The following is a 12,033-nucleotide window of genomic DNA, read 5'->3' on the forward strand; positions in this document are numbered from 1 at the left end:
CATTAAGAATGGGTGTCTCAACTGTACTCAGCACATCAGTCAGAGTCATAGAGCAGAAGCAGATGAACGTAACGGTAAAATATCTTGTTGTTTGAATAAGTGCAACGTTGTCTTTATGAAATAAACACTAGTATGTCTATAAAGGTTCATATAATGCGTCACCACAGCGGTGTGATGTTGTCGTTTTAATGATGGACAAATTGCACACATTGGCTGGTCAAAAACCCGCGGTGTAACTGCATTTGAGTTTGACACAAAGCAACCGCAGATTTTATGGATATCTGCTGACAAGTTATTAATACTAATTAAATATAATATATTATTGTGTTGTTGTTGTTTTTGGTGATGGAGGGGTTCGTGACAAGGTTAATTTAGTTTTGCTTTTTTAAATTCGTTTTATTTTGATATAGTTTTCAAATTTTCAATAAAATTTTGATTTAGTTTTTATTTGTTTCATTAAAAATTTTGTTAGTTTTAATTTAGTTTTTTTCTGTCATTTTTATTTAGTTATTTATATAGTTTAGTTTCACTTTTAGTTTTAGTTTTTTCAAACAGAGATCACGATTTCCTCCCAATTGTAAACTAAGCAAACTAATGTGAGACAAAATATCAATTGCTGCAGTATATTTAAAAGTGTTTAATTCATTTAAATGAATTATTAATCATTTAATGCATAATATTTGTATTTAAATATAATATATTTAATACACCAATTTATAATATTACATTTATGAAAAAGTGGTTTGAATGAATAAATTACTTGCTCACAAATACATTACTGGATGAATCTGCGTTTTTGAATCAATCTCTATTTAATGACAAATACATTTTTAACAGTAATTGTTTCCATCTAGTGGCGAAACGTTATTTGAAGCGCCAATTGACCTTATGCACGGAGCATTCTTTAGAACTTCCGCATAAAGATAAGCCAGCTCGTAAACTTCCGCTGAAGCTCATTTTATGTGCTATATATTAGGTGGACACTCTTGAGACAGATCTAGTGCCTCGTTCTTATTAGAAACTGAGAAAAATTATAATTGCAACATTATAAACAATGTTAGCGGCATGAACATTCAGTTTCAAATTATTTAACAACATTTAATTTAAATGCGAGCCTGGCAATCCCGTACTCTCCGTATCTGCATAGTTGTACATTTAAATGCTGACAGCTAAACACTATCATTACGTGTTTATGCTAACGTTAGCTAGCTAGCGATATTTCTCTTCCAGGACATCTTAATCGTATTCTTGATAATCACTAACTTGCCTTTATAGTCATCAACACATTTTTAAAATCTTGCAATATTTCAAAGCCTTTATTATTTTCTAACTCTACAGCTGTGAAATAAAATGTACTTCAAGGACTCACTTTTCATTCATAAAAAGGCATCGAAAAAATGACTTTTGCGGAAAACAACGTCTATTTTTGGCTAAAATAATATGGAATTACCCCATATAACCAATAGATGGCAGCAGAGGATTATTTATTATGCAGCTGCCTCTCCTTATATTTTTCAAGACGTCTTGCTTTTCGATTTATTATAAAATTAGTAAGGAATAATTGACGACGGGCAGTAGAATTCTTAGAAAATAATGCACACCCGAGGTGGTGATGCGGTCACGACGCGAAGCGGAGTGGCCGTTACACCTCGGGTGTGCATTATTTTCGTAGAATTCTACTGCCCGAAGTCAATTATTCCGCTTATACTACAGTTACCACACCTCAAGACATCGATCAAGTGATATATTTCAAGACATTCGTCTGGTTTTTATCCTTAAAACGCTATTGTGAGTAGGATTAATTTCTTACGCAGCTCATTCAACAGCTTCGTTGCTAGTTCCAAAACGTCATTTTAGAACTAGTAACGACGCTTGGGCTGTTAATAGTAAAATAATGCCGTTAATAACGAAGTTTAGACAGACCGAAAGACAAGCAGACAGACGGAAAGAGAGAAGGGAGAGAAACTTAAGTGTATGACTTTACCTCTCTCATGTCTGTGTCTCTCAAGGGTGACTGGCAGCATCGTCTCTACTAACAGTTAAACTTTAAGTTCATTTTCTTCAAGACCACGCCGTTGTTACCTCGCTTGTGAGAGCTTTCATGTCGTTTTTAAGTTGTTAATCGTCAGAGCAGCGCTAACAACATTAGCGCGAATGCTAACGCCAGAGCAAACTGTACTGTTATGTGTGTGCGTCTGTGAGGTGAGTGAGAAGAGGGCGAGAGAAATAGAGTTTGTGCTTTCCGTACATAATAAAACGTAATATATTGTGGAAAAAAACATGGAAATAATCTGTCGTGTTTATCCTGATGTTTACTGTATTTAGTTTGGCCAGTGTCATTGTGGGTTTTAGTTATTTTGCTGTTTTGGGCTGTAAGGACCTTTGAAATAACTGAAATCGTATGGCGAAGTGATATAGACATGCACTGCGGTCTAAAGCTGCCTGGAACTACGTTCGCCGTGCGTTTCCCTGAATATAATGCACACCTCTAGAACGTTCGTCAGCCAATCAGATTCAAGCATTCAACGGCCCTGTAGTATAACTAGTAATAAATTGTAGTAATAAATACCGCCCTTAAGTAACATTATATAGTATAGTAAGTGCAGAAAGTCATAGCTCACACACAAACAGCCTATAAGGGTGAATTATTTAAATACAAATATATAGTTCACTACAAGTACGTTAAATATTTATGGTATAATAATTAAATAATGCACTCAATATGAATCGATAGGAATTTGAAATATTTTATCAAATTGAATAACTACTTTTAAGTTTTATCTTGAACTGTAAAATCTATTAAATAGCCTACATTTAACCAACACAAACTTGTTACTGCTGTAGTTTTGTTACTCTGAATTTATTCTGAATCATTTAAGCTCTTTTTTTTGACATCAGCTTGTCATTTGTTTGGTCCGATTATTACTGTCAATCATAGCAATGACTGCACATATTTAGACGATTTACTCGCGAATTTTTTTTAAACTGGCGTTTGTCATTCTTGAAACGGTATAGCCTACATGGACGTTTGGTCCTCTTAGACAAACAACACTTTTCTTCGATTGTGAATGGATTATGTAGAGAAAACGAACAAAGTACGCTCATATTACGGCACAGTACAGTTGACCGGAAATGACGTGCTCTATTTTGATGAGATTGCTCGAGAAGGGTCTGGCTGCAGACATGCACCTCCACTGTCAGACCTGCACTCTCAGACCTGCACTCTGTCACCCAAACTTCCTCTGCAGGTGACGTCACTTGCAATCGACACCTGCACACTACGGTACCTGCTACGTCACCTGCAATCGACACAAAAAAACCGGAAATAAGTTTCCAGTCGTTCGTTCGCGTTGCCAAAGACGCTGTATTGAAGCGGTTATATAGTTTAAAGTACCCGTTGCCAGTAAAGACGCTGCTGTTAAATGGTTTAAAGTACTTTAGTAGTATAACCAGACAGAAACTTTGCCCCCAGTTATTTTTTGCTGCTTGTTTATCATAGGAGTATAATGTTGTACTTTATCATTCAAGTAGGCTACAACTATATTACATTACCAAACTATAACATTAACAAAAATTAAGCAGATGCTATTTTTAATTTTAGTTTTTTTTATTGTAAGCTAGTTACAAAGAGACAGACTATTTACTATTATTTGGAAAACTAGCAATAGTTTTATTAAATAGTAATATAAAAATAAGTAAAAGCTTAAAACACTTCCATAACAAACAAAAACAGAACAGAAAGAATGCAAAGAGGCAAATTATGTATTTTCTTTTATTTCTGCAAAGAAGCACATTATGCATTTCCTTCCTTTTCAGTTTGACAGAATACTTTCAGATTCATAACATCAACAACATGTTCAAGGAAAAAGTCCATGTCCTTCATCGCAGTAAAGATAAAGCTGAAAGGTTCCAGAGCAACAAGTCTGTCCTCTGAAAATTCAGCCTTCTGTAATTTGTCCATGGCCTCATCAACATCTTCATCCTCCATGCAGAGTACTTTGGGCAGCTGAACAGAACCAAGCAGCACACTTGGCTGTTCCAAACATATATATGTATACGTAGATACCCCATTGGCCCGCTCCAAGCACGTAGATGCGTCCGCCATATTACAGCGGTCCACTTGACGTCATTCACCATACTGTAGGTTCGCAGACCAACGGCTGTGAAGGACTGTTATATTTCGAATATTCAGTGATTACTATGGTGATTTACCTAGATCTATGGGTGAATGACGTCAAGTGGACCGCAGCAAAATGGCGGACGGCTTATGTATAAAGGCCCATAGAAACAGTCGCTAATGAGGCATACATATATATCAACGGTTCCAAACACCACTTGCTGGCTTTATTTAAATCTCCCATCAGTTGATTCTCTAAAATAACACAAAGAACAAGAGAGATACAAAGGTAAGATACCAAAAACATTAATTCAGTATTGTGCAAAAAAGAAACAATTACTTGTGACCAGTCCTGTAACAAAATAATGTACCTCTTGTGATGATTCCATCAGTACACCTATACTTGCTTCATCTGCCTAAGAGCAGGATAGAAGAAACCAGTTATACACACACATACATATATTTATAATATATAAAATGTCACTCAAATGAAGTAATCTGAATTGAGAAGAGTAGGAGCAGAACAAAACATCAAATGTGGTGCTTTACAATGTTTCACACTACCTGTTTTGCTAATAAATAAACACCACATTTAATTGTCTCATTCTACTTATAATATCAGTAACACAACAATCACTTCCACTAAACTATACAGTAGTTTACGTGTAAGCTATATAATTAACTTACGAAAGCATATACCATTCTGTTCAGTAGTTTAGCTTACTTTAGCTGTATTTAAGTCAGTGACGGAGTGGTTGACTAATTAGGCTATACAGCTTAGGGCTGCACGATTTCAGCAAAAATCATAATCACGATTATTTTGGTCAATATTGTAATCACGATTATTTAAACGATTATGACAGGGTCCAAAACTTTCTATAGTAATTAATTTAAATACAGCGAAAAAGATACAAAAAAATAAGAATAACAGTGCTTAAAAAAATACTGAATACTTTTATGCAAGTCTAAAGTAGTCTAACAATACTACAGAAATTAAATGTAATTATTTGAATGTAAAATAAAACAGCATCTTCACTGTAATAGTTAAACATGCTTTGTTTCTTATTAAAACTACAAACGTCCTTCATTCAAAAGCAGTGACTGATTTTTCTTTTTGTATTTTTAAGTTTTATTCATATTAAACACAGACAACAGAAGGAATCTTATGTGTTGCGCTTAACCACACGGACACAATATACTGTTACACACGTATTTTTATTCTCAACTGTTTATGGTCATTTAAGACAGAACTGATAAGCGTTTACATGAATAATCAACAAGCGCCTCATTTTCAAATATTTTTGCGTGTATTTGACCGTTTAGTCGCGCACCTGAGTTAAAATATAACTTTACAAGTCCATTCGGCTCCGTCTTTGAGCGCATTCAAAAAACACCGCAACTTTTCCTACGCGCTATTAAAAACATAACATCAAAGAAACATGAATAAATCAAGCATGTCCCGTTTTATGAAAGTCACGTTACATGATTTTGCTGTTTTGCATGTGAAATTAGGCTTTTATGGAAGAGCGAAAGCGCACCACTGGAAAGGGGGTGGAGTGGGGAACAATAATCGTTTCATCTCGATTACTGCATTTTCATGATCGTTTGAAGCAGAAATCGAAATCTAATTTCGATTAATTGCACAGCCCTAGCTAATGCAACTTTTTAAACACAACCAGTGAGCAGCGAACACGTTGGCAAACATAATTTTGTATATCAGAATACAATCTAATAAAATGTATAATAAACACACACAGATACACATATGTACTTACAGCAATGATTCTTGAAAGAATTCAGAAGTTATTCTCAATCCAACACGTCCCACTACACACAGATTGCAAATAGCGCAGGTACCGTAGACTGCAGGTGTCGATTGCAAGTGACGTAGCAGGTACCGTAGTGTGCAGGTGTCGATTGCAAGTGACGTCACCTGCAGAGGAAGTTTGGGTGACTGAGAGTGCAGGTCTGAGAGTGCAGGTCTGACAGTGGAGGTGCATGTCTGCAGCCAGACCCTATTGGATTGCTCTACCATAGACATATTTATATCTAAACTATGATCTTTAATCAGACTATTGCTGTGATAATATGAATGACTGTATTTGAAAAGACTGTTTGTGAAGCTGTTTCTTACATAAACATGATGACTGCTCTCTCTGTCAGCGGCAGTGCAAATACAGATTTGAATGTTCTGTAAGACTTTTTCAAAGGTTTAATAGACATGGGGAATCGTTGTCATTTACAAATGAGATCGCTTGGGTGTTTGAATCTCTATTCTTTAAAGGTTAATCAGCTCTAGTATATTGGCTGATCACTTGTGTTACATAAAAAAATGCCTAAAACTGATCCAGTAGCCTAGATTTAAAGCAGGGCTGTTCAGGTCGCTGTCTTTATTTTTCTCCCATGGGGTGAGAACGTAATTATTACGAAAACGATTATTTATTTTTGATAATCATTATTTTATTTCAGTTAGTTTTTTAATAAAAGTACTTTCATTTCGTTCTAGTTTTTCATTTATTTTTATTTCAGTTTACGAAAATGTTTTCTGATCAATAGTTAGTCTTAGTTTTCGTTTTCGTTTACGAAAATAACCTTGGTTTGTGGAGGGGTTGGGGGGGTGCCCTTTTTTTAGTTTCAGCACATGCCCCTCAAAAGGTCTGTGCACGGCCCTGCTCCTTATGGGTACAGTTGAGACAAAAAATGCACCTTATGTTTATGAGCTAATTGTGGAAAATATAAACTACTTACGGCTATTATCAATGTATGATATTTTAGTACACAAACAAAAGAAATATGATGTCAAAAATCACTTTATTTCAGCTCATAGTTTTTGTGTAAGGACGAAAAAAGCAGAAAGTGTCTCAAGTGTACTCAGTCTCCAGCAGGTGGAGTCAACTGACTATTTTTATAAACGAATAGAATCATTTGCATTTAACCGAAAACTAGCTTCACAGTTTCCGGAAAAATGTTTCAAAACATTGTTCGAATATCAGTTACACCGGTAATCTAATGGCAGACTGGCTCTATTCTCTCTAAAATGAGCTTTTTTTTTTTTTTTGAATGAAGCACACTGGCCTATAGCTGCAGGTATGTGCCAAAAAATTAGAATATCGAGGGAAAGTCCATTTATTTCAATAATTTGTTTCAAAAAGTGAAACTTGTATGTTATACTAGTTCACTACACACAAAGTGAAATATTTCAAGCCTTTATTTGTTTCTATTAATGATTATGGATTAAAGACAAAAAACAAACCCAGTATTTCACAAAATTAGAATATTTCATGTGACCAATAAAAAAGGATCTTAAATATGTTGGCCTTCTGAAAAGTGCATTAATGTACTGTATTATGTCCTCAGTACTTTGTTGGGCCTCCTTTTGCAGTAATTCTAGCATCAAGGCGGCGATCAGCCTTTGACACACACAGTTGAGGTGTTATGGAGCCCAAGTTGCTTTGATATTGGCCTTCAGCTCGTCTGCATTTCGGGGTCTCTGCTCCCTCATCTTCCTTTTGACAATACCCCATAGATTTTCAATGGGGTTTAAGTCAGGCCAGTTTGCCGGCCAATCAAGTACAGTTATTCCATGGCTATTAAACCAGGTACTGGTAGTTTTGGCTTTGTGGGCAGGTGCCAAATCCTGCTGGAAAATAAAATCATCAAAAATTTACAGTGAATAACCGTAAATTGACATTCCCAGAATTCCCTGTCATCACAACCTGCTTTTGGTGGTTATCAGTGTATTACAAAAGGTACAAAACAGATTTCAGTACTTCAAAAGGTTGGTACATTACCATTATATCAGTTAATGAAATTATGGTATTTACCTGTAAATTTAAGTGAAAACGGTAAAACATTGCTACCGTATTTTTTACGGTAAAATTCTGTAAAAAAAAATTATCGTAAATTTTACAGCTATTTTTTTTTTTTTACAGTAAACGCTATTTTTAAAAACGTTTTATTCTGAAGGACATAACACTGAAGACTGGAGTAAGATTGCTGAAAATTCAGCTTTGATCACAGGAATAAATTACATTTTAAAGTATATAATAATTTTACAATATATAATAAATACAAAAACATTATTTTAAATTGTAAAAATATTTCACAATATTTCAATTTTTTTGTATTTTTAATCAAACAGAGACGTCTTTAAAAAAACTAAAAATCTTTTAAACAACAGTGTATATATATTGTTTGTAAAACTAAAATAATAAACACAACACATTTTTATTATCAGATATTTTCTTTGGAAACTTGGACAGTTACACTTTTTTAACAATTAAATTAAAAAAAAAATTAAAAATGACACATTTCGAAGAATTATTAGTAATTAGTCAATATGCCTAACTGATCAATATTGGCACGAGCTGATAACACAGCATATCATTAAATTATTATTGAACAAGTGCAACTACACTGTAAAAAAGTTTTCACCAGTTTCAACTAAAAAACTTAAGTTTGGCAGCTGCCTTAAGATTTTAAGTTAAATCAACTTAAGTCATTTAAACTCACCTTATATCAACTCATTTTTATTGTAATAAGTTCAAATGACTTGTAGTTTTAAGCTGATTTCACTTAAAATCTTAAGACAGCTGCTGAACTTAGGTTTTTAAGTTGAATCTGGTGAAAACTTTTTACAGTGTGGCAACTCAATTACCTCTCTTCAGACTGATGTGCTGCTGGCTGCTGTGCAACGGTTTCCTCTTTTTGCATGCTTTTTTAAGTCACACACATTTCAAAAGTTATTAATAGTTGGCAAATAGATTTTTAAAATAGCTGTATTTGTTGCTTGATGTTTTTGAAATGCACAGGCGCAGTACTGCAACTGCTGAACTTGCAAGTTGTCTTTCACATTTGGCTACTCATGAACTATTAGCAACACAAACTGGGTCAAATCGACCCAGCCTCCTTACCAAATACAGCCTAAACCATCACCGGTGGGGCTGAATAAAAATAAACCAGCGGGTTTTTTTTTGTTTTTTGTTTTTTTATGCAATTATTTTATTCTATGGACATTTGTATCAGAAATAAATAAATAAAAATATAATGTTTCTTTCTTGTGATGTGCATATGGTTATGAGTACTGCCTTCCAAAGGCAAAGTGCAGTAACTACGCCAACACTGAAACTGAGAAAAATGCCTTAAAGTTTTTACACCAGCTAGTCAAACATGTTGATACTCTCATTACTCTAAAACAGGAAAAAATGTAACCAGGAGACTTTGCCACAAGACAAAACAGTTGTCCATTTTAAGCCATAACTCAGTTTTGACCAAATGTGTAGTTACTGCACTTTGCCTTTGGGGGGCAGAATAGTTTATCCTCATCACTGTCTCCTTGAGGTCACTGGTGTTTGTGAGGCATTGTTCTCTGTACAACTGCTCATATTAATAATAACAAATAGTATTATAGAAACAAGTTTGAAGTGAATGATAATGTTTATTTTCAGGCTTAGTCATTAAAACATTACTCAGAAAAATATGCTGTTAAAGTTTTAGCTTTAGTTTAGTTAAAGTTTGTCCAAAAACAGAAATGTTTGAAATGTGTTTATTTAGCAGTTTCAAAATAAGAAAAAATAAAGTTTACCCATGAGTTCACCTCATTAAAACAGAGATATGTTGGGAAAAATATACAGAGCACTTGCTGCGGTAAAATGAGAGTATTTTAAACCTCTGAGGAGTGGTATGCATGATGTTATCATCTGGTTTCTTTTCTGTGCTGTTCTGTCCTCAGTTAACCTGTTCCCTTCAGCACTCTATGTTCCAGATGTCAGTGTTTAGACAGTGACAGAGAGAAGTGTAACAAACAAAGCAGGTGTGTCTCTTTAGGTGTGCCTCATGTCTGTCAACCTGGTGACTCAACTTCAGCAGAATGAAAGATTGTGTGCCTGCGTCATATTTCACTGTATTTACACTATAGTTTTAGTTTACAGAGAAGAACATTTCAAACTAAACTCTGAAATGACAGTTACAGATGCAAGCCACAACTATGGATTTAATATGGGTTCAATATGTAAAGAAATAAAGGTTCAAAAGACATCTGTGGGTGCTAATGTGTACATTTTAGCTACCCTTTAGAAGTAAATAAGGTGTACTTTTTTTGAGCGGTACTGTCTTAGTGGTACAAAATGTGTGCATTTATTTATGTATTTATTTATTTTCTGAGTACTGTGGTGAACTCTCAACAATCATTTGATATGCTCAGAGTTTATCATAATTTAAATCGTTATAACTTTTGATCAGTAGAAGTCACTGCAACTATATATACTATTTTCTGTTTTCTTATTTTTAGACCAATGTTTTTGTTTGTTTCTGGTTTGCTTTTTCATCACAATTTCATTGTTTATTTATTTGCTTTAAGTGGAGGACTATGCAGCTTATTTTAGTTTTGCTGCCATGCTCTGAATATGATGAGCTGATTTTGGAGGAACATTACAAAATAAAGAAAAAACTGAAAAACAATAGATATTACAACAATATTCAAAGAGAACAGTTTGTTAGCAAACTTTTGCATAATGCCACCAGCAAAACAGCAATTTTAGTATATTTTCTCAAGGGACAATACTATAGAAATGAAACTTGGATATATTTTAGAGTAGTCAATGTGCAGCTTGTATAGCAGTATAGATTTACTGTCCTCTGAAAATAACTCAACATACAGCCATTATTGTCAAAATAGCTGGCAACAAAAGTGAGTACACCCTAAGTGTCAATATGTTGTGTTAGCACCATTGTTATCTGGCACTGCCTAGTTACTGGAGGGAAGGCATCATGTTTTGCTTCAGAATGTACAGTACATAATGGACTCCATGTTTCCCTCAATGAACTGCAGCTCCCCAGAACCAGCAGCACTCATGCATCTGGTTTTTGAAGCCAGTTTCTGCAACTGATGCACAGGAGTGCTCAACTTCATGGATCGACCCTTGTAAGGCCTGGTAAAACCTCTGTATGACCCTGACCACTGTAGTGTTACTCGGTTTCAGGGTGTTACTGAAGCTCTAATAGTCTTGGTCATCTTTGTGGAGAGCAACAATTCTAATTCTCAAATCCTCAGAGAGTTCTTTGCCATGAGATGCCATGTTGAACATCCAGTGGTCAGTATGAGAGAATTGTATGTAAAGCACCTAATCTGAACTGCTCTAATACAAGATACACAACTTTGTATGATCCTGTCAAGCAGACAAAAACAAACATGATGAATAGGACATGAGGCTTTGCATGGTTAAACAACATACTGCTGTTATCACTTAGGGTCACTTTTGTTGCCAGCTATGTTGACAATAATGGCTGTATGTTGAGTTATTTTCAGAGGACAGTAAATCTATACTGCTATACTAGCTGCACATTGACTACTCTCTGAGATATATCCAGGATTCATTACTATAGTAGTGTCCCTTGAGAAGATATACTAAAATTGTTGCTGAAATGTGAGGGGTGTACTCACTTTTGTGATATACTGCATGTATGTACCAAGAGCAATTAAAAAAAAAAAAAACATGAATTACTTGGCGAATTTCTTGGCAAAGCTATTTCTGATTCTGACACACAAATCTTTCCCCAAACAAAAGCAGCAAGTAATTGCCTTAGTATTTTCACCAACAAAAATTGTTTTAATCAGTCATTTCTATCTTTGCCCTGTTTTTAGTCAGCTCGTTTTTCCATGTCTTCTGCTTTGAGTATTTGAACTGGCTTCCACAGCTCAGAGTTTGGACCTAAATAGTGTCATCAGTGACTCAACTGTGTCATCATGTCATTTCCCTCTGGATAAAAGGGATTCATCACTTAGCATTAATTTCAGGTGACTGGCTCAAAACGACTTGCCAGCAGATCTGATTCATTACAGAAGGTCTAGACAGGGCTGTTAGCATTCAGCTCAATAGCAGATAGTTGGCTGACACACAATCACCAGGAAGTATGAG

General features: G+C 34.9%; 1 long non-coding RNA gene across 1 annotated transcript; it reads right to left on the bottom strand.

Moving 5' to 3' along the window:
• Positions 1–3,758: 3,758 nt before the first annotated feature.
• Positions 3,759–6,004, bottom strand: LOC141325096 (uncharacterized). Its single transcript, XR_012353726.1, has 3 exons — positions 5,893–6,004; positions 4,489–4,533; positions 3,759–4,372 (listed from the first exon to the last, which is right to left on the bottom strand). It is a non-coding gene; the product is annotated as an uncharacterized lncRNA (long non-coding RNA).
• Between the last annotated feature and the right edge of the window lie 6,029 nt (positions 6,005–12,033).

The sequence above is a fragment of the Garra rufa genome, chromosome 2 (assembly GCF_049309525.1).
Source record: "Garra rufa chromosome 2, GarRuf1.0, whole genome shotgun sequence".
Lineage (NCBI taxonomy): Eukaryota > Metazoa > Chordata > Actinopteri > Cypriniformes > Cyprinidae > Garra > Garra rufa.